The 27,610-nt window shown below is 41.4% G+C and overlaps 1 pseudogene; it reads left to right on the top strand.

Annotated features, from left to right (window-relative positions):
* The window catches only part of LOC122925882, a 2,558,103-nt pseudogene that overhangs the window by 1,290,271 nt on the left and 1,240,222 nt on the right, over positions 1 to 27,610 (top strand).

The raw sequence follows: 27,610 nt of genomic DNA, 5'->3' as shown, positions 1-27,610 counted from the left end.
ATCCCATAGTTTTGCATCCTGCCAGCTACTGGGCCTCTGGGGACACCATTCATCTGTGGTGAAGGATGAATGGGTGGTCTCTGCCCTGTCTTCAGGCCTAGGGCATGGCAGGGATACCTAGGGTTCTAGGTTGGTGAGCATGAGCCCCCTTACCTTCAGAGGCGGCTCATGCACTAGTAGTCTAGGGAGATTTCAGAGTTGCATTAGGAGGTGACCTGCTCCCTGCATGGTGGGGGTTTTTCCCCACTCACCGCCTTGACAGTCACCCACTGAGACAATTGGGTATCTTGGCCAGTGTCACCATCATCATCGTCTTCTTGCTTCTGCACCTCCTCCTCGTGCCCTGGCAGCTCCACATCCTTATCTTTATCATCCTCCTTCTCTTCATGGGAGATTTCCTTTGTGTGTCCCCAACAGCTGCAGGGTGGACAGCAAGATGTGTCAGCTTATCTTCTTATGCTGTGGTCCCCTGCTGCATGTGCATCAACATCTGTTCTACTTTAAATATTAGTATTAGAGGAATTACATTGTTCATGCCGCAGTTGTCCTTGTTGACAAACTTTGCAGCCTCTTGGAAGGTCTTCAGCCCCTGACAGGCGTTATTAGCGCAGTAATCACATATTGGTTAGTTTGAATATAATCAACAACCCTAATAAAAAGAAAAAAAAATGAGTGGAAACATGTTTATGAACACAGAAATAAAGGAAACTGATTTAGACCTGAATTTGTTATGCCTCACAGCAACTTTTGTGTGCTGGCCTGTGTATTGGTGTTGATATCTTATATGTTGGTTGAATTAAACAAGTCCCAAAAAAAGAATATTTCAACCGTGTGGAGAAATAAATGAACGTTAACAGATGTGCCGTTGTAGTAGCTTTGTTCGAAATTAACCTGAAAATATTCGGGTTTATCTGCCATCCGAAAAGTAGCAAAGTTCAGACTGGTTTGGTCCGAACTGGGTTGTTCATGCTTACTGTGGCCTAAGGTTTTCTTTTTATGCAGATACTGTGGTGTTGGTCTTTCAAATCCATAACTTCATCATTGTGTTAAATATTAACTAGATTTGCATTGATTTTTCATATTTTTATTCATTTAGCTCTGTCTGATGAGTGGAGAAATAATTCTAATGAGCCCACAGCAGAACATGATTTTTGAGGTTCTAGATCTTGAACAAGCATCTCCAGCTACCGTAAGTAGGTAAGAAAAGTCTAGATAGCTGGTACAAAGGTAATAAAATAGTAATAACAGTATATTCAATTTCATAACATTTACAGTTGCAAGAAAAAGTATGTGAACCCTTTGGAATGATATGTATTTCTGCACAAATTGGTCATAAGATGTGATCTGACCTTCATCTAAGTCACAACAATAGACAATCACGGTCTGCTTAAACTAATAACACACAAAGAATTAAATGTTACCAAGTTTTTATTGAACACACCATGTAAACATTCACAGTGCAGAAGGAAAAAGTATGTGAACCAATAAACTAATGACATCTCCAAGAGCTAATTGGAGTGCGGCGTCAGCCAACTGGAGTCCAATCAATGAGATTGGAGGTGTTAGTTACAGCTGCCCTGCCCTATAAAAACCACACACCATTTCTGGGTTTGCTTTTCAAAAGAAGCATTGCCTAATGTAAATGATGCCTCGCACAAAAAAACTCTCAGAAGACCTACGATTAAGAATTGCTGACTTGCATAAAGCTGGAAAAGGTTATGAAAGTATCTCCAAAAGCCTTGCTGTTCATCAGTCCACAGTAAGACAAATGGTCTATAAATGGAGAAAGTTCAGCACTGCTGCTACTATCCTTAGGAGTGGCCGTCCTGTAAAGATGACTGCAAGAGCACAGCGCAGACTGCTCAATGAGGTGAAGAAGAATCCTAGAGTGTCAGCTAAAGACTTACAAAAGTCTCTGGCATATGCTAACATCCCTGTTATCGAATCTACAATACGTAAAACACTAAACAACAATGGATTTTAAGGGAGGATACCACAGAGGAAGCCACTGCTGTCTGAAAAAAACATTGCTGCACATTTACAATTTGAACAAGAGCACCTAGATGTTCCACAGCAGTACTGACAAAATATTCTGTGGACAGATGAAACAAAAGTTGAGTTGTTTTGAAGAAACACACAGCACTATGTGTGGAGAAAAAGAGGCACAGCACACTAACATCAAAACCTCATCTGAACTGTGAATTATGGTGGTGGGGGCATCATGGTTTGGGGCTGCTTTGCTGCGTCAGGGCCTGGACGGATTGCTATCATCGAAGGAAAAATGAATTGCCAAGTTTATCAAGACATTTTGCAGGAGAACTTAAGGCCATCTGTCCACCAGCTAAAGCTCAGCAAAAGATGGGTGTTGCAACAGGACAAAGACCCAAAGCATATAAGTAAATCAACAACAGAATGGCTTAAATAGAATACGCCTTCTGGAGTGGCCCAGTCATAGTCCTGACCTGAACCTGATTGAGATGCTGTGGCATGACCTCAAGAAAGCGATTCACACTAGACATCCCAAGAATATTGCTGAACTGAAACAGTTCTGTAAAGAAGAAAGGTCAAGAATTACTCTTGATCATTGTGCACGTCTAATCTGCAACTACAGGAAACGTTTGGTTGAAATTATTGCTACCAAAGAAGGTTCAACCAGTTATTAAATCCAAGGGTTCACATACTTTTTCCACCTGAACTGTGAGTGTTTACATGGTGTGTTCAATAAAAACATGGTAACATTTAATTCTTTGTGTGTTTTTAGTTTAAGCAGACTGTGATTGTCTATTGATGAAGATCAGATCACATTTTATGACCAATTTGTGCAGAAATCCATATCATTCCAAAGGGGTTCACATACTTTTTCTTGCAACTGTATTCACTTGTACAGATTATTGATTAATGTGCTCTTTTGTCCGGTAAAATGACAACCACCATGACAGAAAACAGACAGACCCCATTATAGTTAAAGAAGCTTGTTGGGCGCTATGTGCGATTTTGACTATTTATATAAGTTTCAATGTAAAATCTCACAACACATTTTTATGTAAGCGAGCTAAAAAAAAAGCAAAAAAAAATTTTTTATATACAGTACAGACCAAAAGTTTGGACACACCTTCTCATTCAAAGAGTTTTCTTTATTTTCATGACTATGAAAATTGTAGATTCACACTGAAGGCATCAAAACTATGAATTAACACATGTGGAATTATATACATAACAAAAAAGTGTGAAACAACTGAAAATATGTGATATTCTAGGTTCTTCAAAGTAGCCACCTTTTGCTTTGATTACTGCTTTACACACTCTTGGCATTCTCTTGATGAGCTTCAAGAGGTAGTCATCTAAAATGGTCTTCCAACAGTCTTGAAGGAGTTCCCAGAGATGCTTAGCACTTGTTGGCCCTTTTGCCTTAACTCTGCGGTCCAGCTCACCCCAAACCATCTCGATTGGGTTCAGGTACGGTGACTGTGGAGGCCAGGTCATCTGGCGCAGCACCCCATCACTCTCCTTCATGGTCAAATAGCCCTTACACAGCCTGGAGGTGTGTTTGGGGTCATTGTCCTGTTGAAAAATAAATGATGGTCCAACTAAACGCAAACCGGATGGAATAGCATCCCGCTGCAAGATGCTGTGATAGCCATGCTGGTTCAGTATGCCTTCAATTTTGAATAAATCCCCAACAGTGTCACCAGCAAAGCACCCCCACACCATCACACCTCCTCCTCCATGCTTCACTGTGGGAACCAGGCATGTAAAGACCATCCGTTCACCTTTTCTGCGTCGCACAAAGACACGGTGGTTGGAACCAAAGATCTCAAATTTGGACTCATCAGACCAAAGCACAGATTTCCACTGGTCAAATGTCCATTCCTTGTGTTCTTTAGCCCAAACAAGTCTCTTCTGCTTGTTGCCTGTCCTTAGCAGTGGTTTCATAGCAGATATTCTACCATGAAGGCCTTATTCACACAGTCTCCTCTTAACAGTTGTTCTAGAGATGTGTCTGCTGCTTGAACACTGTGTGGCATTGACCTGGTCTCTAATCTGAGCTGCTGTTAACCTGCGATTTCTGAGGCTGGTGACTCGGATGAACTTATCCTCCGCAGCAGAGGTGACTCTTGGTCTTCCTTTCCTAGGGCGGTCCGCATGTGAGCCAGTTTCTATGTAGTGCTTGATGGTTTTTGTGACTGCACTTAGGTACACTTTTAAAGTTTTCCCAATTTTTCGGACTGACTGACCTTCATTTCTTAAAGTTATGATGGCCACTCGTTTTTCTTTACTTAGCTGCTTTTTTCTTGCCATAATACAAATTCTAACAGTCTATTCAGTAGGACTATCAGCTGTGTATCCACCTGACTTCTCCACAACGCAACTCATGGTCCCAACCCCATTTATAAGGCAAGAAATCCCACTTATTAAACCTGACAGGGCACACCTGTGAAGTAAAAACCATTTCAGGTGACTACCTCTTGAAGCTCATCAAGAGAATGCCAAGAGTGTGCAAAGCAGTAATCAAAGCAAAAGGTGGCTACTTTGAAGAACCTAGAATATGACATATTTTCAGTTGTTTCACACTTTTTTGTTATGTATATAATTCCACATGTGTTAATTCATAAGTTTGATGCCTTCGGTGTGAATCTACAATTTTCATAGTCATGAAAATAAAGAAAACTCTTTGAATGAGAAGGTGTGTCCAAACTTTTGGTCTGTACTGTATATAGATATCTTTTTTTAAGCCAGTATTCTGGAGTGTATGCATGGTAAATCAGGGGCACAAAGTTTGTATCAGGTTGCAGTCCAATTACATTTATAGATCCCATACTTCCATTATTATCCATTTATAACAAATGCATTTGTTTTTAACATTCTTGCCAACATTTTAAATAGATAAATCATTACTGATGAAAATGTAATTCAATATATAATTTATTTATTTCATATATTTTCATGAAAGAGCTATATACATAATTTTTTTTTTTAAGAAGCTGATTGAAGGCAATCCACAGATATAACCCATATTATGACTGCAATTTTCCAATAACTAATAAATCATCTAATCTAAGCTTTGCTAAGCTTATTGATGTTTTGTATTAAAATTGTCTTCCTGTCTTACAATGTGATGAGATCAGTAATCCTATAATTAGCAAACTTTCATCTTGTTGAATCAATTGATATGCTCCAGTGGACATTTTAATGTGTTCATGTTGTTGTTTTCACTTGTACATCTAGTAAAAATAAAACCTAGTTTTTTTGTAAAATAATTGAAAACACGATTTTACAAATTTTCCTTTTTTTACCATCTTTCATTGAGCCTCCATTACAAGTATTTAAAAAAAGCACAAGGATTTTCTTTTCTTTGCCTATATAGTGCAGCATATGCCATTATTAAAGAATAAGATAGAGGCTCTTGTCTGTGCCTTGTTTGTACCTGCTTTATTTGATGTGCAATGTGTGTGTTATCTTGATTCCTTTTTCCTCTCAGATAGGGTTTTGCTAATGAATCCTAAATTACCCATAATTCCTGGCTTTGTAGAGACAGATCACCGCACTCCACTGTGTAATGGCAGCCATGACACAAAACTGTTGTTCCCTCACACTACGGGATCTTATTGGTTTACTATGTGATGTAGTTAGAGCTTATCTGCTCTCTGCCCTGTGTTTACTATCTCTCCCCTGTGAATTATTACATGTAGGAGATAGATAGACCAGTATGAAGCTAAATCCCATAGAACTCTTCAGAATACTGGAGAGTCAGCACACACAGATAGTAAAGACAGGCAGTGTCAGTCAGGAGGTTTATATAACTTCAGCCAATGACTGTATACACTTCCCTACTATATATTGTATCTGCACTCCCAGTTCTTTAGATAGGGGAGGCATTATATCTTCAACAGCATAGTGTGGGGAGGTGAGGGGCCTGAGAGCTGCCAGGAGAAATTTGATTGATGATAATGATATCACCCTGTAGTTCGCAGGAAGTGAGAGACCAAGTTGCAGGTTCCCTTTATGAAAAAGTTCAAAATGTATGGATGCAAATTAATTAGGGTGTAAGAAATTATAGAATATTGGCGGTGAATTAGCAGAGTGCTTCTTTAATAGGTAGTGTATACACAACCTTTCTACATTGCAATTCAGTACATACTCCATATAAATAACATCTATTTATATACTGCTTAGTTTAATATCAGTTTTGCTACCTCTAAAGGCATATTCAGCATGTTTATGAAATAGTCAAATAATTAGTGATTTATTTATTTATTTTTTCATTTTAGAAATGGTTGCTATTCAGATAATAGCACTTTTGCATGTTTGACTTTGAAGGAAAAGATATGTATTATTAATGTGGTTCTGGTCATTACAGGAACACATTATACATAGTTGAGGGTATGAATCAGAACATAGGGGCAGATTTACACATCCTATAGATGGAGTAAGCTTAGAAAGGCCGTCTGGACCTACAACAGATTTATCACAAGGGCTCGGACTGAAAGATAAGTAGAGTACAGGTATAGACAATTTTGTCTATCTCTATATTAAAGGTGTACTCCTCTTATCCGATATTAATGGACTATTCTCATAATAGCTAATCTATAACAGATCGATGGGGGCCCAACTGCTGGCACCCCACTGATCAGCTGTATGAAGAGAATGCAGTGCTTGTATGAGCGCTGTGTTCTCTTCACTGTTTACCAGCTCGCCGTTGACATCTCAGCGTCGATCAGGTGTAATTACAGCCCCTTAGGCCCCTTATAAGACAGAGATGTCAGATTGAAGTAAATGCAGTGTTGATGGCAAGCAGGTAAACAGCGAGGAGAACACAGCGCTCATATGAGCACTGAGTTCTCTTCATACAGCTGATTTGCAGGGTTCCAGCAGTTGGGCTACCCCTGATCTGATACTGATGACTAGAGATGAGCAAATTTCTCAAAAATTTGATTTGGTCGGTACACCAATTTTTTTTAAAAGATTTGATGTCGATCCAAATTCATTTGTGGTGAATCTCATTAAAAAAAGCTATTTACTGGCTGCAAAGAGCCTGTATAATTGTGTAGAACACAGTGCCTTGCAGAAACACACATAGTGAGTCTGCTGTGGTAGTGAAACAATACTGAGTCAGTATGACATGAAGATGACAGTCGTCGCTCTTAGAATCACTGCACACTTTACTTTGGGCAGCTATGGGGCCAAAACTGACTAAATAACTAAGTGTGAACTCAGCATTACAAGTCGATTTTAACGTCATGTATAAAGAACAGTGCAGAGGTCCCAGATCCAACTATAGCGTGAAAGAGCCCACTTCTTTTACATCTTTGTCAGCTGATTCCACATAGATATCTACAGTGCACCCCCGGTCAGACCTGTGAGAGGATAGACGATGGCGTAGATAGGCAGCGGCCAAATGACTACATAGGATGTCTCTATAGTAGTTCAGTTTGTCCTCCCTCTCAGCAGGTGTAAAAAAGGCCCCCCATTTTGGACAGGTATCGAAGGTGAAGAACCAGTAGTCATCCATCTGCCGAATGGTGACAATTCGGCTGTCACTACGCAAGCGAGCCTGTATCAGGCCATTTGCGCAAGTGACTCAGAGAGACTCCTTGCCTCCATCTCCACTGCATACTGCCACGGTGTGTCTAGGTCACCTGCCTCATCTTCCTCATCTCCCTCTTGCTCCTCCAGCTGCTCCTGCTCCTCCTCTCCTATCACCTGTGTAGAAAAACTACCCATCTCGCTACACATTGCTTGTGCTCCAATGTCCTCCTTCTCGAGTTCAGCCCCCACAGGGTCATGTGGCCGTGAGATGTAGGCACCACGTCTCCTGTCCGCTGATCAGCCAGATTTACCAGCATCTTTTCCAGGATATGAATCAGTGGAATGACGTTGTTCATCTCGTCGTCCTGGCGACTGACAAAGTGGCTTAGTTAAAGGGCACGAGCAAACGGCAGGTGTCACACATGAGCTACCACTGGGTAACATTGAAGTTACACAAGGGGGTTCCTCTGACCGCCTGTATAATCAGGAAATCGTTGATGGCCGTTCTCTGTTCGTACAGTCAGTCCAACATACAGAGATTAGAATTCCAACAGGTGGAAAAGTTGCATAACAGCCTATGTTGAGGGATGCCGTTCTGCTGCTGTAGCTCAAGGAGGGTGTGCTTGGCTGTGTACGAGTGGCTGAAATGTATGCAAAGTTTCCTGGCCATTTTTAGGCTGTCTTTCAGATGGGTGGAAGACTTCAGAAAATGCTTGACAACCAGAATAAACACTTGTGCCATGCAGGGTGCATGGCTCAGCCCTCCTTGATGAAGAGCTGACACCATGATCTTCCCGTTGTCAGTCACTATGGTTCAGATTTTGAGTTGTCACGGAAAAAGGCATTTGATTTCTTGATGAAGGACGCGGAGCAGTTCCTCCCCTGTGTGACTCAGTTCATCCAGGCAAACTAGGTGCAGAGCAGCCTGACACCGCCATGCCCTGCACATTTGGTATGCTAAAGTGGCAATGTGTATTGTCCCTGCAGTGGAGGCTGAGGATAAGGTGGAGGATGAGGAGGCAGAGGCGGACATTGTTACAGGACCAACAGTGTGAGTACGTGGAGGCGGAAGCAGCGTCACCTGGCCAAGTTGCTGGTTTGGCTGGGCAGGAACCACATTTACCCAGTGGGCCTTAAAGGACCGTAGTTACAGCTCCACAGGTTGGCGCTGCCATGCAATTGGCAGATACCGACAGTCTCAAGGACTGGCCTACCTTCTGTTCTACATATGTGTGCAGGGCTGGTACTGCCTTTTTGGCAAAGAAATGACAGCTTGGGACTCTCCACCTCGGCTCTGCACAAGCCATCAGTAAAAGGTGCAGAGTCCACCACTTGGAAAGGGAGGGACTGCAGCACCAGCAACTTGGCCAGGTGCACGTTCAGCTTTTGCACCATTGGATGAGTGCACACATACTGTTGTCTCTTGGCAATCGCTTTGGTGATCGATTGTTGATGGAATGACTAGGAGGAGGAGGAGGAGCAGGAGCATCAGGACCAGCAGATGATGGAAAGGAGAGACAGCTCAAGGGCTAATAAGACCCCAATAACAAGAACAGTTTGCCGGAATTACAGAGGTATTGCAAATCTGAAATGAGCAGCAGTATAATTGCAATTTGGAATCACAGTCAGTGCAGCAAGGTGTAATCGGATTGTTCCTATTACCCAGGCTGTAAATACCCCTATTAAACCCTGTTCTGCTTCAATACTGTGGAATAATTACTCCCTATCCTTTCTCTACACTTCTAATGATCTTTCCCTGAACTTCTATTGAGCAAAATATTTTCAAGTCTTTCCTAGCACTGTCCCTAGCTCCTGCTAACGTCTCTCCCTGCACTGTATACTGGAAAATGGCTGAATCCAAGATGGCTGAGGCGATTTATAGGGCTGTGACATCTCAGGGGCTGGCTGGCTGCTGATTGGCTGCATGCATGGCATTGTGGGTGATTCCTCATTCCCAGAGTTCCTTGCTCTATGTCCTCACATGTGAAGCAGCAATTTTAGGAAAAAATGTGATTCATTGCCACAGATTCGGTGAAATCGAATAATTCCTGAAATTCAGATCGAATTCCACTTAGCTTCGATTCACTCATCTCTATTGACCTGATGATAGGTCATCTGTATAGGAAGAGCAGAAAACCCTTTTAACTATTGGTTAGCTTTTTTTGGTGCAATGTTGGTGCAAAATGTTGTATCTTAAATCGTGCCCCCTTTCCCACAAAGTCACACCCTTATTGCTTAGTGCTGTCCTCTTTTTGAATCGAACAAATTGGAAAATCCCTAGTTGCACCAATTTTACTCAGATTCTAGTCATAGAAACAGTAACTCTGGGTCACTGCTTTTGTCATATTCAATAGGCATATTCCTGGATTGTATAGAAAACCACTAGTCTGATTTTAAGTAAAAACTAGTATAAATTGATAAAAAATAGCATAAAGTGATTGTCCAGTTTTTTGACAGGATAGTCATTATGGGTCCTTTGTGGTGCACACTAAGCATTGGTTGGGCTGAATAATACAATTTTAAATACTTGTCTTTCCTCCATTAATTCATATCACCAGTTAAGCCCTTCAGGTCTAGTCACAAACCGTGTTGATGTCTATTTAAGGCATCAGTACAGTCTTAAACACTTGCTTTGCCTCATTCTGCCATAGAGTGAAGCATTATAATACTGAACCTCGCCATAACTACTGCTGGGAATGCAGCCATGGGGCAATCCCAGGGAATAAAGGAAGTTAGAACTGAATATAGCTTTTAAATGCTGAAATTATATTTAAAGTGCTTGTCTCACAAGTGGTTATTCATCAATCATGTGCCCTGATATCTTTCATTAGATAGTTGGTAGACTGCATTAAAAGCTGCAGGTTCTCCAACATTTGTCAAATGAACATGGTGAACTTAATTCCACATGCCTAAATTATTTTCTGTATAGTAATAGCAATGACATGTCTTGCAATGTGGTGATATACAACGCCTCAAAACGTTTAGGATTCCTTACCCTTTGCTCACTACTGCTTTTATGAAGCAGAGAAATTCTACTTTGTTTGAGTAACTCACATAAGCAACATGATTGCATAGTCTCCTCATTTCGGGAGTGCCGAGAGGACATGCCTCTCAATCAGGGTTGCCAACAGTCCGTAGAAATAGACAACTTTTTTCCTGTGTCTGTGAAAGAAAATAGATGTGTCCGTGATTTTTTTGAGGCTTGTGGTACTTGACTACATTCTTTTGGTGGTAATTAGAGATGAGCGAATTATTGAAAAGTTCAATTCGGCTGATTCGCCGAATAAAAAAAAAAATCACTTAGTCACGTAGCACATTTTTTTGTAAGTAGCGGGAGCAATGACAGGGAGCTGCTATAGAGCTGCCCCCTGTCATTGTACCCCTCAGATGTCGCGTTTATACATGATCGCGGCAACTAAGTGTAAAAACTGTGTAAAATGAACGAAAAAAAAAAATTTCATCAAACTTACCACCTCCATTTGCCTGCGACGGGCTGGCAGCCACAATTTTGCTTGAACATTTGCCACAAAATCATGTGTGGCGCAAGATGACATCATCAAGCCGGTTGGCGTGGTCACTCACGGTATTTCGGCTGAGAACTTCAATCAAGATGGCGGCTGGCGGCCCGTCATGAGTAAATAGAGGAGGTAAATATGAATGTTTTTATTTTTTACACTATTTTAGGTTAAATCGATTCGCTAACATTAAACGCAAGGAAATTTGCCTTTGAGGTGAATCAAATTTATCCTGAAATTCAGATCGAATTCCCCTTCGCGGGATTCGATTAACTCATCTCCAAAGGCAATTATCATCATTTTACAGCTCACAATAAATGCTGGTAATGAGTTCTGATCAGTATATTGAGCTATAGACATGTATTATTTATAATCTTTATCACTTATTATTGTTTTACAATTTGTCCTTAAAAATGTTGGCTGTCCGTGATTTTCGGATAAGTTGTTCAGAAAAAAGAAATAATCTGGTTGGCCACCCTGCTTTCACTCCCCCAATAGTTGGGAGTCCTGAAAGTGCAAATAGTACCTATCAGTCATTTAAGACATAAAGTATAATTATGCCATGCCATAATTGTATCAAATGTTATTGTAGCCCTTGGGATAGGTTTAATCAGACAATGTGTCGCTTGGACCAGAAAATCATGTTCACCTCTGATTTAGATAGACTGAAGGTTTAGGGCCCCTTCAAACAATGTTTGTTTATTTCTTTTAATTTTTATTTTTCAGGTGTGGCATGATTTATATGGAAGCAAAAGACTTAGGGTCCATTCACACGTCCGTTTTTTCTTTCCTGATCTGTTCCGTTTTTTGCGGAACAGATCAGGACCAGATCTGGACCCATTCATTTTCAATGGGTCCTGGAAAAAATCGGACAACACAATGTGTGCTGTCCGTTTCCGTTGTTCCGTTCCGCATGTCCGTTTAAATATAAAACATGTCCTATTCTTTTCCGCAAAATTCGGATCCTGGTACAATACAAAGTCAATGGATCCGCAAAAAACGGAAGACATTCGGATGTCATTCCGTATGTCATCCGTTTTATGCGGAATCCGTTCCTGGAAACACATAACAAATTTTTATTTATTTATTTTTATTTATTTTTTTTCAAAGAAATCCAAACAACTTCATTTGATTATTGAAATTTATACATGTTTCCGTTTTTTGCAGATCCGCAAAAAACTGATGACATACAGATGACATACGTAAACATTTTCAGGAACAACGGATCCGCAAAAAACGGACCGAAAATCAGGATATAGGAAAATACTGACGTGTGAATGTAGCCTTAGGTTGGGAGCCACTAACTGAGTCGTGGATAACAGCAAACCTTCCAGCTGTACTTACTGCTGAAGAGAGTCAGATTGTGCAGGTAGGACTGGTGCTCAGCATACTGGCTCTGGAAGGAAAAAAAAGTATTTTCTCATGTAGTCTAAATAATTTTTTGCTTCCTAGCCACAGTGAGCATTTCATCCTGTAATAAATAACCCAGGCAGCGGACAGAACATTTTTTCGTTATTTTGATACCCTTACAGAAGTAATCATGCCTCTTGTCAGCTGTTCCACAGATAAAGACAAATGCTCTGCATTGCCAGACTGTCTGTGCATTTTAACCAAAAACAATGAAATACGTGATTGCTGGATGTTCAGAGCATGCCATCTATCTTGTCACTTGGATTAGAATGGCCAAACCACATAGATAAAAATTCAGCTTGCTTATTTAGTAATTCTGATAACCTATGTAAATATAGCAGAAAAATATTCCATCTAATATCTATCTAACATCTCTTATCTCTATCCAGCTATATATCAATCTATTTATCTATCTATAGTTATCTATCTATTTATCTATCTCTATCTAATATCTATATATCTATCTATCTGTAGTTATCTATCTCTATCTGTAGTTATCTAATATATATATATCTATCTAATATCTATCAATTTATCTATCTTCTCTAACCTATCTATCTATCTATCTATCTACAGATGTAGCAGGGTTAGCACTCAAACTCTTAACTCAAATTTCTTAAATTCTTGTGTTATCTTGAAACAACAGCCATTAAAAAGCAATTGAAGCAGGGGCGTACATAGAAATCACTGGGCCCCATAGCAAGAATCTAAATTAGGCCCCCATTCCCATTTTATAGCCCCTCCCACTACCCATTCCAGGCCTCTCCCTTTGTTCAATGAACTACTGTATACTTGCTGCTGCGTTTTATAATTTATGCCTTCAGGGCTGGATTAGGATTACAAAACAGCCCTGGCACACAAAGAGGTATAATAGATGCAGTGTGTACAGATGTATAGTGTATACAGCAGTGTACTGTTATGTGAGGTATGAGGTATAATAGATGCAGTGTGTATAGATTTACAGCATATACAACAGAGTACCAATATGTGAGGTATGAGGTATAATAGATGCAGTGTGTATAAAATTATAGTATATACAGCAGTGTACTCATATGTGAGGTATGATGTACAATATATGCAGTGTGTACAGGTATATAGTATGAACCATAGTGTACTGATATGTAAGGTACAGGGTATAATACATTCAGTGTATACAGGTATATAATATATACAGCAGTGTACTGACATGTGAGGTACGAGGTATAATAGATGCAGTGTGTACAGGTATATAGTAAATACAGCAGTGTATTGACATGAGGTATGAGGTATAAATTACAGCTCGTACTTCACATATCAGTATACTGCTGTATATACAATATATCTGTACACACTTCATCTATTATATCTCGTACGTCACATATCAGTACTCTGCTGTATATACTATATATCTCTACATATTGCATCTATAATACCTATAATACTGTGTATATATATATATATATATATATTTATATATATTCACAGAGCAGTGTATTGATGTGAGACATACAATATATAATACTGTAGATGTAGTGTTTACAGAAATATGTGGTCAGTTATACATTATGGTCACTATGTGTGAGGTACATGAGGTAGTGGTCACTGTAAATGAGTAAAAACAGGGCATGGGAGGGGGTAAATAACAAGAAGTGGAGGACCTCCTCTTACCACTTCATTCCAGTCTGTTTGGATCAAAGCAGAGCTGATTGTGAACTTCCAATACTTGCTGTTAGGGGTTGAAGGACCTGTGATGATGTCATCATAGGTCCTGCAGATGTACTGTTCTAACCTGGGAACTACACTTTACACTTTGCAGTTCCATAACAGGACCTGTGAAGACATAATCTAAGATCCTTTAGCTTTAGAAAGATAGACAGGAGCAATTAGGGGACAAGGCCTCTCCTCCACTGTGGGCCCCTCTTCCTCACGGGCCACATAGCAGCTGCGTGGTCTGCCTATATTGTAGGTACTCCACTGAATTGAAGGTGTTTAGTTTAGATAACATATCTTAGAAATCTCAGAAAGCATGAGTAGTGATGGCCTTGCGGTTCGTTCGCAGCGAACTTTGCTTGCTCGCGATTCACCGAATATATGGCGATATTCGTGCCCACCATATTCTTTTACATTGTGAAGGTCTTTGACCCATGACACATCCATAAGGTGGTACAGGACAGCCAATTGAAAAGTTTCAGCAAATGGACATACCCCCTACCTTATAAATAGACCCTATATTTGGCCACCATTTTAAATTCAGTCTTTTGTCAGTGTAGGGAGAGGCTGCTGTGTGGAGCAGGGACAGACTGCTAGGGACAAAAACGCTATCAAATAGGTCAACAAAAGTCCTTTTAAGGACTGGTATAGGTGTGCTATTGATAGGTGTGCAGTACAGAGGGGTGTAATACACTTATAATATACTTTCTAACACAGAATGCATATTATAGTGGATTTGTATTGTGCAGCAGTGGTGAGCGGTTCTGCAGCAATACTGCAGCTACACAGAGTAACAAACGCAATTAGAAAAAATAATTATAACTGGTGTGATATACCAGTCGCCCCCCAAAAAAACTGATTGAAGCAGGGGTGTTCTATACCAATAATATACTTTCTATAGAGTGCATTTGGGTACTGCAGCATCTGTTTGCGGTTTTGCTGCTTTCCCTCTGCTACACACAGTGACAAACGGTATTGGAAAAAAATATTATAACTGGTGTGAAATACCAGTCGCCCCCAAAAAACTGATAGAAGCGGGGTGTTATATACCAATAATATACTTTCTATATAGTGCATTTAGGTACTGCAGCATTTGTTTGCAGTTTTCCTGCGTTCCCTCTGCTACACACAGTGACAAACGGTATTGGAAAAAAGAATTATAACTGGTGTGCGCATGTGCGTACGCGAAAATTATATTGCCGATATTTTGCATTTAAAAAAATTATGAATGGAGTTTGCAAATTTAAATAATACATCTGGTATGTCGCTGTCCATGTTGTGGGACTATTTATGCACTTCTAGTAATTATTTCTTGGATGCAAATATGATCTGAAGGTTTTTCAGGTTCGCCTGATATTAAAATGAATGGGACCCGCCGCAAACTTGCGGTTTCGCGAAGCAATCCGGCAGATGTTCGTCCATCACTAAGCATGAGTGTTAACTCTACTACATCGGTATCTATCTATCTGACTATCTATCTATCTTCTCTAATCTGTCTATCTATCTATCTTCTCTAATCTATTTATCTATCTGTCACAGAATGTCAAGGTGATATATTATGCACAGATGTATGGGGTGTATGAATTTTTTTTTATTTTTTTTTTACATATTGTATTCTATATGCAGTGGCTTATAACCAAACCTGTAGGAAATGTGTGTTAGCTAATGTAATAACCTTCCTTATTTGATTTGGAGTCAGTGTTAGCAGAAGCTGATGAAGTGTGCTCCAGAAGTCATGCCATCAATAACTTTAAAGGAAATAACCTTACTAGGTACATAGTCTCGATTAAGAAAAAAAAATGCTGTTTTGAAGGCCTGACAAATAATAATATAGAATATTCCTCTTTCCTTAGCTGTCATTTATCTCACTTATCACAACCACAGGATTATTATAATATAATAGATGTGCAATGATCCCATTACAAACAGAGACCATCACAGCATAAGGATTTATTTTATCAGGAAAGATAACTTATTAGAAAAGACCTCAGAGGTGTCTTCATAAAGCCGGTAGCTTAAAATATAGGCAAGCAACATTGCCATGGGAATTAACCTGCTGACTCAATAGGGATGGGTTTGAAAGCCTTAGTTTTATTTTTTTATTATGTAAAACTGAACCTTTTCTCTGTTAGGAGATATTGACTTTTCTTATAAGATTTAAAAGTAGAATTGTACCAAAAGAGTCTGTAAAATGTGCTTGAGATTTCAACTACAAATTTATTGAAAATATCCTGGAGTTACAAACTGTGTTAAATATTTCATTTTTTATTAAATTTGTACGGAAAATTGTTTTCAAATGTCCTTAAGTAAAATAAGCAGAAATATAGCATTTCTCATTTTAATGGCTACTATTGACCTTAAGGGTGCATTCACATGACCATAAGTGTTTTGCGGCCAGCAAATTGCGGATCCGCAAAACATGGATACCGGCCATGTGCGTCCTGCATTTTGCGGACCGCACATGGCAGGTGCTATATAGAAAATGCCTATTCTTGTCCACGACTGCCAACAAGAATAGGACATGCTCTATATTTTTGCGGGGGCCGTGGAAACTCTGGAAACCTTTACTAATCCACATCGTGACACATCATACTTCATGTTAGTGATGAATTTGAGTTGATGTTTTATCTTTTTGTCTAAAAATTTTGCATTTTTCGAAATAAGAATTTCTCAGATTTTAAAACAAATAGTGATTCCTCACAAAATAGTTATTAATTAATATTCCCCATATGTCTACTCTGTGTTGGCATCGTTTTGTAAATTTAATTTTAATTTTGGAAGCAATTTTTGACATTTTCAAACAAATTTTCAAAACTGTGTTTCTAAGGACCAATTCAGCTCTCAGGTGACTTTGAGAGGCTTACTTCATCGAAATTACCGCATTTTAGGAAACTACACCCCTCAAACTATTCAAAACTGATTTTACAAAGTTGGTTAGGTGTTCCACAGAAATTAAAGCAAAATGGAGGCGAAATAAAAAAAAATCATTTAGTTGCAAAGATTTTCCTGTAGCACAGCAAGGGTTAACAGCAAAATAAAACTTATTAAAATTTACTTTGATCCAAATTTCATGAAAAGTTCGATTCACAATGAATCCATATTTCCTCACGCTTCATGGTTCACTTTGATTGGTCCCTTGTCAGCTTTTCTGGTGTCTCACAGCCCCGGTTAGTAATTTGGAAGTAACTGTATGCTGGATTGACTTAATTAACATGCAATCTGGACGTAGAGTTGCATCCAAATGCATGAAGGGGTTACTATGTCCCTTTATTTATAAATATATATATATCTTTTACCCCTAATACAAAATTGAAATACAATTTGACAATACAGAAATCTGCGTTCATCAATACAAAATTCCAATTCATCAGTACACAATCTGCCAAGGCAGTCACAATATTACATTATAGAAAAATAAAAAACAATACAGAGAATGATGAGTAGTCTGTTCCATTTCAGGGGGTAACCAAGTTCCCCACCAAATTCCACATTGCTTTTACTCAGACCTCCCACCGTCAATGCAAATCACCCTATTCCCCATCCCGAACCAACCCCTCCCTCGCCCCAATGATGGTTATCCCGGTGAGTACCTTACATGGACCCCCCCAACGGGTATATAATTCTCTCTCTCCCTCCTCCACCACCACCCCACCCCCGCCCAAGCATCGGCACCTCCAGTCAGCAATCAATTTACCCACTCATTGCATATTCCTCAAACTTCTCGGTCTTAACAAGTAGATTTTTCCACTCAATAATATTAGGTACTGTTTTAGAGCCCCACTCTCTTTCGGTAATAACTCTTGCCGCCATAAGACCTCTTATCCAGACCCTTTTTTTCCCTGATTAATACTGGGATACTCCCCAAGACAGCCACTTCTGGTTTTAATAGGAGGGATATCAAAGACTCTACACATAGGGCACCAAAAACATCTCTCCAATAGGATTGCACCTTTGGGCAGCTTCATATCATATGCATATAATCAGCAACCTCTTCTCCACATTTCCAGCAGTTTGATTTTCTTTCTTTATAAATCCTACTTAGTAATACTGGAGTCATATATATTATATGGATTATATTAAAATATATTATCCTAAAGTTACTAGAAATCGTTGGCCTTTTTACATTTTTATATATATTCCCCCAATCTAATGTGTTTGATCCTATATACTTTACCCATTTTTCTTCACTGTTAAACTTTATTATTTTACTCAACCCCTTCCTTATTAACCTATATATTTGAGCGATAGTGACCCCAGTGTTCGTGCGTTGGTGACAGAAATCTATAAATTCATGTTTTGTTATGATAAAATATTCCCTATTTTGTGTGGCTTCAAACACATGTTTTAGTTGATGATACCTAAACCGATTAATTAAATCTAGATTTATTCCAGGACATAGCTCTTTTAGTGCTCTTATTTCCCCATTCTTAACTAAGTGTGATACATAAATGATGCCATACTTTTCCCAATATTTATATTCTGCTATTAGTTGGAATTCTCTCATATTACTATTACACCACAAGGGTGAAAAAGTGTTAAATATTCCTAATATTTTATTTTTTATTTCTCCCCAAACCAGGTCAACCATTCAACATATTGGGCACTTTTTCCCTTTATTTTTGATAACTCCCATCTCCAGCATACTAAATATATAATATTTTGGGCCATTGAAGCCCCTTTTTAGGTATTCACTTATATTATTTCCCCCAGATTTTAGCCACTGGACTTGAGAGGCTAAATAATATCCCTGGAAAAAGGGGACCAATAGCCCTCCATCCTCTTCCGCTAACCAAAGATATTTCTGTTTTAGTTTTACCCTTTTTCTTCCCCAGATTAAGTCGTTCAGCAGCCGTTCCAGATAGGTGAAGAAACAATCTAAAACCATTTTTGTTAATACAATTCTGTCCGCCTGTCCTATCGGTAGCTTCTGCCATACACTTATTTTACTTTTGCATCTAGTCAGAAAAGGAGAGAAGTTTAATTTAGTAAAATCTAGAATACTTACACTCAGCTTAATCCCCAAATATTCAAAAGATTTTGTGGGTTTTAATACCCTAATTCCTACTGAGTTAGATAGGGTTACCTGATCAAGTGGTAACAGTACTGATTTGGCCCAGTTGATTTTATATCCCGAGATATCACTAAACTTATTTATCAATTCCATGAGATAAGATAGCTGAGATACTGGGTTCTCCATGAAAATCAGTATATTATCTGCGTACATACTTATCTTGTCGGAGGTCCCCTTCATGCCAAAGCCATTGATCCCTTCGTCAGATCTAATTCTAGCTGCCAGTGGTTCTATAAATAGGTCAAACAATAACGGGGAGAGTGGACATCCCTGTCTTGTTTCTCTATGCATCTCTATTTGCTCGGACCATACTCCATTAATGTTTATTCTAGCTTTTGGATGATTATATAAAATCTGGACCCATTTAATAAAATGTTGTCCCAGATTCATCCTATGCATTACTTTCTAGAGGTATTCCCACTCCACCCTGTCAAACGCCTTCTCAGCGTCCAGTGACAGGATGGAGAGGGAACCCCCCCTTCTCAACCTGCATATTCAAAAACACTCTACGTATACTAGATTCTCCAATTCTCTTAGGTATAAACCCAGTTTGGTCTGGATGTATTAATCTATCAATAACTACCTTCAGTCTATTGGCTAATACTTTTGCACAAATTTTGTAATCTGTGTTTAACAGAGAGATCGGGCAATATGACCCTATCTCTCTTTCATCCTTACCCTTTGAGAATGAGTGTGATCACGGCCTCGGAAAAAGATGGGGGGAGTTCCCCAATCTGGTAGGATTTATTTAAGACCTGTAATAGCAATGGCAAAATTGTATCTCCATATTGACTATAGATTTCGAACAGGAGGCCTTCTGTCCCTGGAGAAGAATTTCCTCAAATGGTCTTGACCGCCTCAGAAAGTTCTTTTAAATCTATAGGTCGATTTAATATTTTAGATTCTTCCTCTGTTAATTTAGGGAGATTATTATTCTTTAAAAATGTATCCACGTCTCCATCCTGCTGCTTATTATTATTTGTATATAAGGTTTTATAATACCTAACGAACTCCCGCTCAACCTCCTCTGAACGCGTAGTAACCGCCTTATTTTCCAATCTAATATTTTTTATTCTATTGGTATTTTTGGGGTTTTGGATCAGGGATGCTAAAAGACTCCCAGGTTTCCTTGCCTGGGAAAAATATTTGGCTCCTGTAAAAAAAAAAAAACTATATTGTGCTTTTTCTAATAAGTAGTTTTTATATTTCAGTCTAGCTTCTTCAAACTGAGATTGTATAACGAAGTTCATACTATTATCTAACTCTCCCCGTAGAGACTGGACCCTTCTTTTTAAAGTTAGTTCTTTTGCTGCAAATTTTTTTTTTTCCCAATGAATTCTGGCCATGTAGACTCCGCGCAAAAACACTTTAAATGAATCCCATATAAACTGCATGGGAGCCGACGGGGCATTCAAAAACCAAAATTCCCGAATCTCATTTATTATATTTTCCTGATCCTTAACCAAATTAATCCAATGGGGGTTAAATCTGAAACTCCTTGTTTTCTTCTTATCATGTCCAATTTTAATCGTTACTACTATTGGAGAGTGATCAGATATCGTGTGTATTTCATACTTCATTTTTATTACCATATCTAAAAGGTCAGGATTTGCTAATGCTAGATCTATTCTAGACATAACTGTATTAGCGCGGCTAAAGCAAGAGAAGACTCTTTTCTATCCATACAAAAAGCACCATAAGTCTGTCAATGCCAATTTCTGGCAGACCCTTTAGCGGTGTAAGTTTATCTTTATTTGGTTTATATGCATGATCCTTGGAGAGTCTGTCCTCCTTTAGGCACATTACATCATTAAAGTCCCCGGTTACCAAAACCGGGCACCTTGCTCTTGAGCCAATAAAGTCTGCTAGGTCTGACATAACAGACATAGAGAAAGGTGGAGGGCATAAACAAATGCCGATATGCAAGTTCAGGCGACAATGCAGAAAACCAAATCTTCCCTCTCTATCAATTCTGTGGGCAATTGGTATATAATTCACATTCCCACAAACATAAACAATGCCCTGGGAGTAGGCCGAGCAGAAAGCATAGTAGTCATATTTAGCCTATCTCCTTTTTGCAATGCTGATGTTCTCATATGTAAGATGTGTTTCTAGAAGACATATAATTGCGGGTAGATGTCTCGCCACTACATCAAATATGACCACCCGTTTCGCTCTCTCGGCCATCCCACGTATATTCCATGTAAATATTCTATTCATGTATGAATTATAGATCTGCCTTTACCCTTCGCGGAGGGGGTAGTGGGGGAGAGAGAAAGAGAGCACACCACAGTAACCATCAGGCCCCATCAACCGACCCTCCCCTTCCCACCACCCACCCTTCCCGCACACCCCACCCTTCCCACAGACCTCACCCTTCCCATCTTGGTCAGACGAACCAAACAGTCCACTAACCTCTTACACATCCCTTTCACCTCGCCACCCGGCCCCCTTTTCATACATAGTCCAGCCTATGTCATACTTATGTATACTCAGGATCCTATCCCCCTACCATCTAGCCACTCACAATATGAAATATTTGGAAGATGGAAATATTTTCTCACAGTGCTAAACACTATAGCACAATAATAATGCTTTCTTTTTACATTGTACTTTTAAGTTAAATTGATAGTTAACAGCTAGAGATGAGCAAATTTCAGGTTATGAAATTTGTCCATGCTTCGTTTACTGGTAAAAAGTTTTACTACGGACCATAATGCAATTCTATGACTGAATGCATAACGGAATGCCTTTAGAGAAATTCCGTTATTCATACCGTCATAATAGAAATCTACAGGCTGCAAAATGGATCCATCCCATTTCTGTTTTGCAGGGGAGGACTCCCTTGCTTAACAGGAATAGGATGGATCCGTTTTGCAGCCCATAGGCTTCTATTATGACAGAAAAAATAAAGGAATGCCTCTAAAGGCATTCCATCATAGAATTGTGTTATGGTCCATGGTAGAGATAAGCACATTTTTCAAAAATTCTGAAAAATGTGTTTTGATCCGAATTTATAGCGTTAAAAAATGGCATTAAAAAAATGCTATTTCCAGGCTGCAGAGAGCCTTTATAGGGGTGTAGAACACTGTGCCTTGCAGTAACATGCATAGGGAGTCTGCTGTGGTAGTGAAACAATACTGTGAGTCTGTGTGACAAGTATGACAGGCGTCACTCTTAGAATCACTGCACACTTCAATTATTTGGGCAGTCACGGGGCCAAAACTAACCAAATAACTCAAGTATGAACTCAGCATTACAGGTCAGTGTTAGTGCCAAGAAGAAGCACACTCCTTTTACACCGTCACCAGCTGATTCCACATAGATGTCTACAGAACCTGTTCTATTAAACGCGTATGCAATTAGAGCCCCCCCGGACAGAGTGGAGAGGGTGTCAGCAGTAACTTTGTGTCACTGATTAATTTGTCCTTCCGCTAATCCGTAAGAACAATAACCCACAAAAAATAATCCTGTCTGTGGAGCATAAGCCTTCACTCAGTCAGCATTTGCTCAATAATCCATCAGTATTGCTAATGCCCCCAAAAAACTGGAGTGAATCTAAAACAGAGATGACACGTGAACGGAATATTTGCATGTCTTCTGTGTGTTGTACCCACTCTCCTGCTTTTGGCTACAGGGGCGTAACTACCATAGCGGCAGACCATGCGACTGCTATGGGGCCCAGGGCTAGAGGGGGCCCAGTCTTAGTTGGGATTATCTCCTCTTCTACTGGAGGTGAAAACTTGGTCAGGACTCTACCCTCTAAAGCAGGGCTGGCCAACCTGCGGCTCTCCAGCTGTAAAAATACAATTCCCACCATGCCCTGCTGTAGGCTGATAGTTGTAGACAGTCTGGGCATGCTGGGAGTTGTAGTTTTGCAACAAGTGGAGAGCCGCAGGTTGGCAATCTCTGTTCTAAAGGAACAATTTTAGCAAATGAAGCAGTGGAAAAAATGGCCCAAGGGTCATTGAAAAGGGTTTAGGCGGAAACCCTTCTGTCCTGTGTGGGGGGCCTGGTTTGAGGTTTGCTATGGGGCCCTTACTTCTCTATGTACGCCACTGTTTGGCTACCAAATCATAAGCCAAATCTGATGGAACCATACAGACCTTACAGCTGCTACACAGACAGGATCTGTTGTGCATCTAATTTTTCCTTCCTTCTAACAAATCAGAAGAAAGGTCAAATAAATCATTATTTACACCAGGCTGAAAGACAAAATAGTGGCCCAGTAATGCAGTGGGGAGGGTGGGAACAGCATGAGAAGTCCACAGTGTGGCCCTATGACATAGTAGTGAGGTGGAAGCAGCATGAGGAGGCCACAGAGTGGCACAATGACAGAGTCTGAAGGTGGCCTCAGCATCAGGAGGCCAAAGAATGGCACAATGACACAGTTGGGAGTTGGCGGCAGCATCAGGAGGCCACAGAGTGGCACAATGACAGAGTCTGTAGTTGGCAGGAGTATGAGGAAGCCGCAGAGTGGAACAATGACACAGTCTGGAGTTGGCGGCAGTATCAGGAGGCCACAGAGTGGCACAATGACTGAGTCTGGAGGTGGTGACAGTAACAGCATCAGGAGGATACCACAGAGTGGCAAGGTGACAGTGTGGATTTAGAAGCAGCATGAGAAGACCACGGAGTGCCAAGGTGACATAGTTTGGAGGTGCCGTCAGCATCCGGAGACCACAGAGTGGCAAGGTGACATAATGTGGAGATGGCAGTATCAGCAGCATGAGGATATCACAGAGTGGCAAGGTGATATAATGTGGAGATGGCAGCAGCAGCAGGATACCACAGGGTGGCAAGGTGACATAGTGTGGGGATGGCAGCAGCATGAGGAGACCACAGAGTGGCAAGGTGAAATAATGTGGAGATGGCAGTAGCATGAGGAGACCACAGAGTGGCAAGGTGACATAATGTGAAGATGGCAGCAGCAGGATACCACAGAGTGGCAAGGTGACATAGTGTGGATATGGCAGCAGCATAGGGAGACCACAGAGTGGCAAGGTGACATAGTGTGGAGATGGCAGTAGCAGCATCAGCATCAGGAGACCACAGAGTGGCAAGGTGACATAGTGTGGAGATGGCAGTATCAGAAGCAGAAGCATCAGGAGGATACCACAGAGTGGCAAGGCGACATAGTGTGGGGATGGCAGTAGCAGCAGCAGCATCAGGAGGATACCACAGAGTGGCAAGGTGACATAGTGTGGAGATGGCAGCAGCATGAGGAGACCACTAAGTGTCAAGGTGACATAGTTTGGAGGTGGCAGCAGAAGCTGCATCAGAAGACCACAAAGTGACCTGGTAACAGAGTGGGGTTGTGGGTAGCAATACCAGTACCCGCTGATGAAGGTGGGTTAAATAAGGAGCACTTGGCATCAGATGTGGCAAGGCGAAATAATGTGGAGATGGCAGTAGCAGCAGCATGAGGAGACCACAGAGTGGCAAGGTGACATAATGTAAAGATGGCAGCAGCAGCATACCACAGAGTGGCAAGGTGGCATAGTGTGGTTATGGCAGCAGCATGAGGAGACCACAGAGTGGCAAGGTGACATAGTGTGGAGATGGCAGTAGCAGCAGAAGGAAACCACAGAGTAGCAAGGTGACATAGTTTGGAGATGGCGGCAGCAGCTGCATCAGGAGACCACAAAGTGACCCAGTAACAGAGTGTGGTGGTGGGTGGCAATACCAGTACCAGCTGATGAAGGTGGGTTAAATAAGGAGCACTTGGCATCAGATGTGTGGCATCAGGTGGGATGCAGCATGAGAGTAATAGCTGAGGCAGGTAGTCAGAAGAAACCGGTCTCTTTTATCAAAGTGTTGGTGTAGCACCATGGATGATCTAGTCTGATGCATCAGGAATTGGTGGTTTGAAATCCTGGCTGATAAACACCTGATTCATCTTGAAAAAGGTCAGTCTCTCCACATTTTGGGTGGACAGGCGAGTTCTCCTTGGGGTAACTATGGCCCCCGCTGCACTAAGCACTCGCTCTGATGCCACACTACTGGCTGGTCAGAACAGCTTTTTTAGGGCAAACTCTGCTAGTTGCAGCCACAAATCCAGTTTGGCTACCCAGTAGTCCAACTTATCTTCAATGTGGGGTGGCAGGGTGCTGTCCAAGTATGCCACCACCTGCTGGTTTAGGTCCTGATCCAGGTCAACCTGCTGCTGGTATTTTCTTTACTATGCGGGTGAAGAAAGCTACTCATCACAGACTGTAGACTCCGGCTGCTGCTGATGGAGCTGGTACTGCTCCTGCCACCCCACCCCTTCCGCAGCAGCCATGGCAGTGGAACATGAGCGCAGAGGGTCCCTCTGGTCAGACCTGCAAGAGGATGGACGATGGCGTAGATAGGCAGCGGCCAACTGACTACATAGGATAGGATGTCTCTGTAGTAGTTCAGTTTGTCCTCCCTCTTGGTGGGTGTAAAAAAGGCCCCCATTCTGGACCGGTAGCAAGGGTCCAACAAGGAAAAGAGCCAGAAGTCATCCCTCTGCCGAATGGTGGCAATTCAGCTGTCACTACGCAAGCGAGTGAGCATGCATCATGCCATTTGTGCAAGTGACTAGGAGGGGCTCCCTGCCTCCATCTCCACTGCATACTGCCATGGTGTGTCCGGGTCCTCTGTCTCGTCTTCCTCATCGCACTGTAGATACTCTGCCTGCTCTTGCTCCTCCTCTCCTGTCAGCTGAGTAGAAAAAACACCCATTTGGCTACACATTCCCTGTGCTCCAATATCCTACTTCGCCTCCTCTTCCAGTTCAGTCACCAGGAGGGCTCATGTAGCCGTGAGATCGCACTGATCAGCCATAGTTACCAGCATCTGTTCCAGGACATGAAATAGTGGAATTACATTGTTCATTCCATAGCCCTGGTGACTGACAAATAATGTGGCCTCCTCAAAGGGGCCTGAGCAAACTGCAGGTGTCACGCATGAGCTTCCACTGGCTGACATCGAAGTTACACAGTGGAGTACTCCTATGCGCTTGCATCATCAATAAATCATTGATCGCCTTTCTCTGTTCGTATAGTTGGTCCAACATATGGAGGGTGGAATTCCAATGGGTGGAAACGTTGCATATCAGCCTATGTTGGGGGATGTCGTTCTGCCGCTGCAGCTCAAAGAGGGTTTGATTTGCGGTGTACGAGTGGCTGAAGTGCATGCAAAGTTTCCTGGCCATTTTTAGGATGTCTTGCAAATGGGTGGAAGATTTCAGAAACCGCTTGACAACCATATTGAACACGCATGTCATGCAGGGTGCATGGCTCAGCCTTCCTTGACGCAGCGTGGACACAATGTTCTTCCCGTTGTCGGTCAACATGGTTCCAATTTTCAGTTGTCACAGAGAAAGCCAGGATTCGATTTCTTGATGCATCACACGGAGCAGTAACTCCCTTCGCCAAGGCAAACCAAATGCACTACAGTGTGACACCGCCGAGCCATGCACATGTGGTATGCTGGAGGGGCACTGTGACTTGTCCCTGCAGTGGAGGCTGAGGACATGGTGGAGGGTGAGGAAGCAGAGGTGGATATTGTCGCAGGACCAACGGTGTAACAACGTGGAGGCGAACGCGGCGAGACCTGGCCAAGTTGCTGGTGTGGCTCTGCAGGAACCACATGCACCCAGTGGGCCTTAAAGGACAAGTACTGTCCCTGACCATAGTTACAGCTCCACACGTCGGCATTGCCATGCACCTTGGCAGATACCGACAGGCTCAAGGACTGGCCCACCTTTTGTTTGACATATTTGTTCAGGGCTGCTTCTGCCTTTTTCGCAAAGAAATGACTGCTTGGGAATCTCCACCTCGGCTTGGCAGAAGCCATAAGTTCACTAAAAGGTGCAGAGTCCACTACTTGGAAAGAGAGGGACTGTAGCACCAGAAACTTGGAAAGGAGCACATTCCGCTTCTGCGCTGTTAGATGCATATACATACTGCTGTCTCTTGGCAATCGCTTTGGTGATCGATTAATGACGGAATGACTGACGAGGAGTAGGAGCAGGAGCATCTGGACCAGCATAAGATAGGAATGACAGACAACTCCCTTTGGCTGAGGTGGTGGAGCCTTGACTGGCTGAAAACAAGTGTGTGCCAATGGGTGATTCAGCGGTAGTTGCGGCAGGCTGGACCACCAGTTCGGAGCCACGGTTCTCCCAGGCCACTGCATGGCAACGCTATATATGTTGATGCAAGGTCATAGTGCCAACATTGGCAACATGGCCACGCTTCACCTTCTGCCCACAAATTCTACATGTGGCCATGTTAACCTCCTCTGGCAGCTTAATAAAAAAAACTGCCACACCGCCTAGTAGGTGATTTTCCCCCCAACAGTCCGAACTGACTAACTGCTACCACGGTTGCCTCTGTGAACCCCTGCACCACTACTTCCCAGGCAGGTA

This window comes from Bufo gargarizans, chromosome 2, assembly GCF_014858855.1.
Source record: "Bufo gargarizans isolate SCDJY-AF-19 chromosome 2, ASM1485885v1, whole genome shotgun sequence".
Taxonomy (NCBI): domain Eukaryota; kingdom Metazoa; phylum Chordata; class Amphibia; order Anura; family Bufonidae; genus Bufo; species Bufo gargarizans.
The sequence above is the reverse complement of the archived record's forward strand: the minus strand, read 5'-3'. Positions and strand labels throughout refer to the sequence as shown.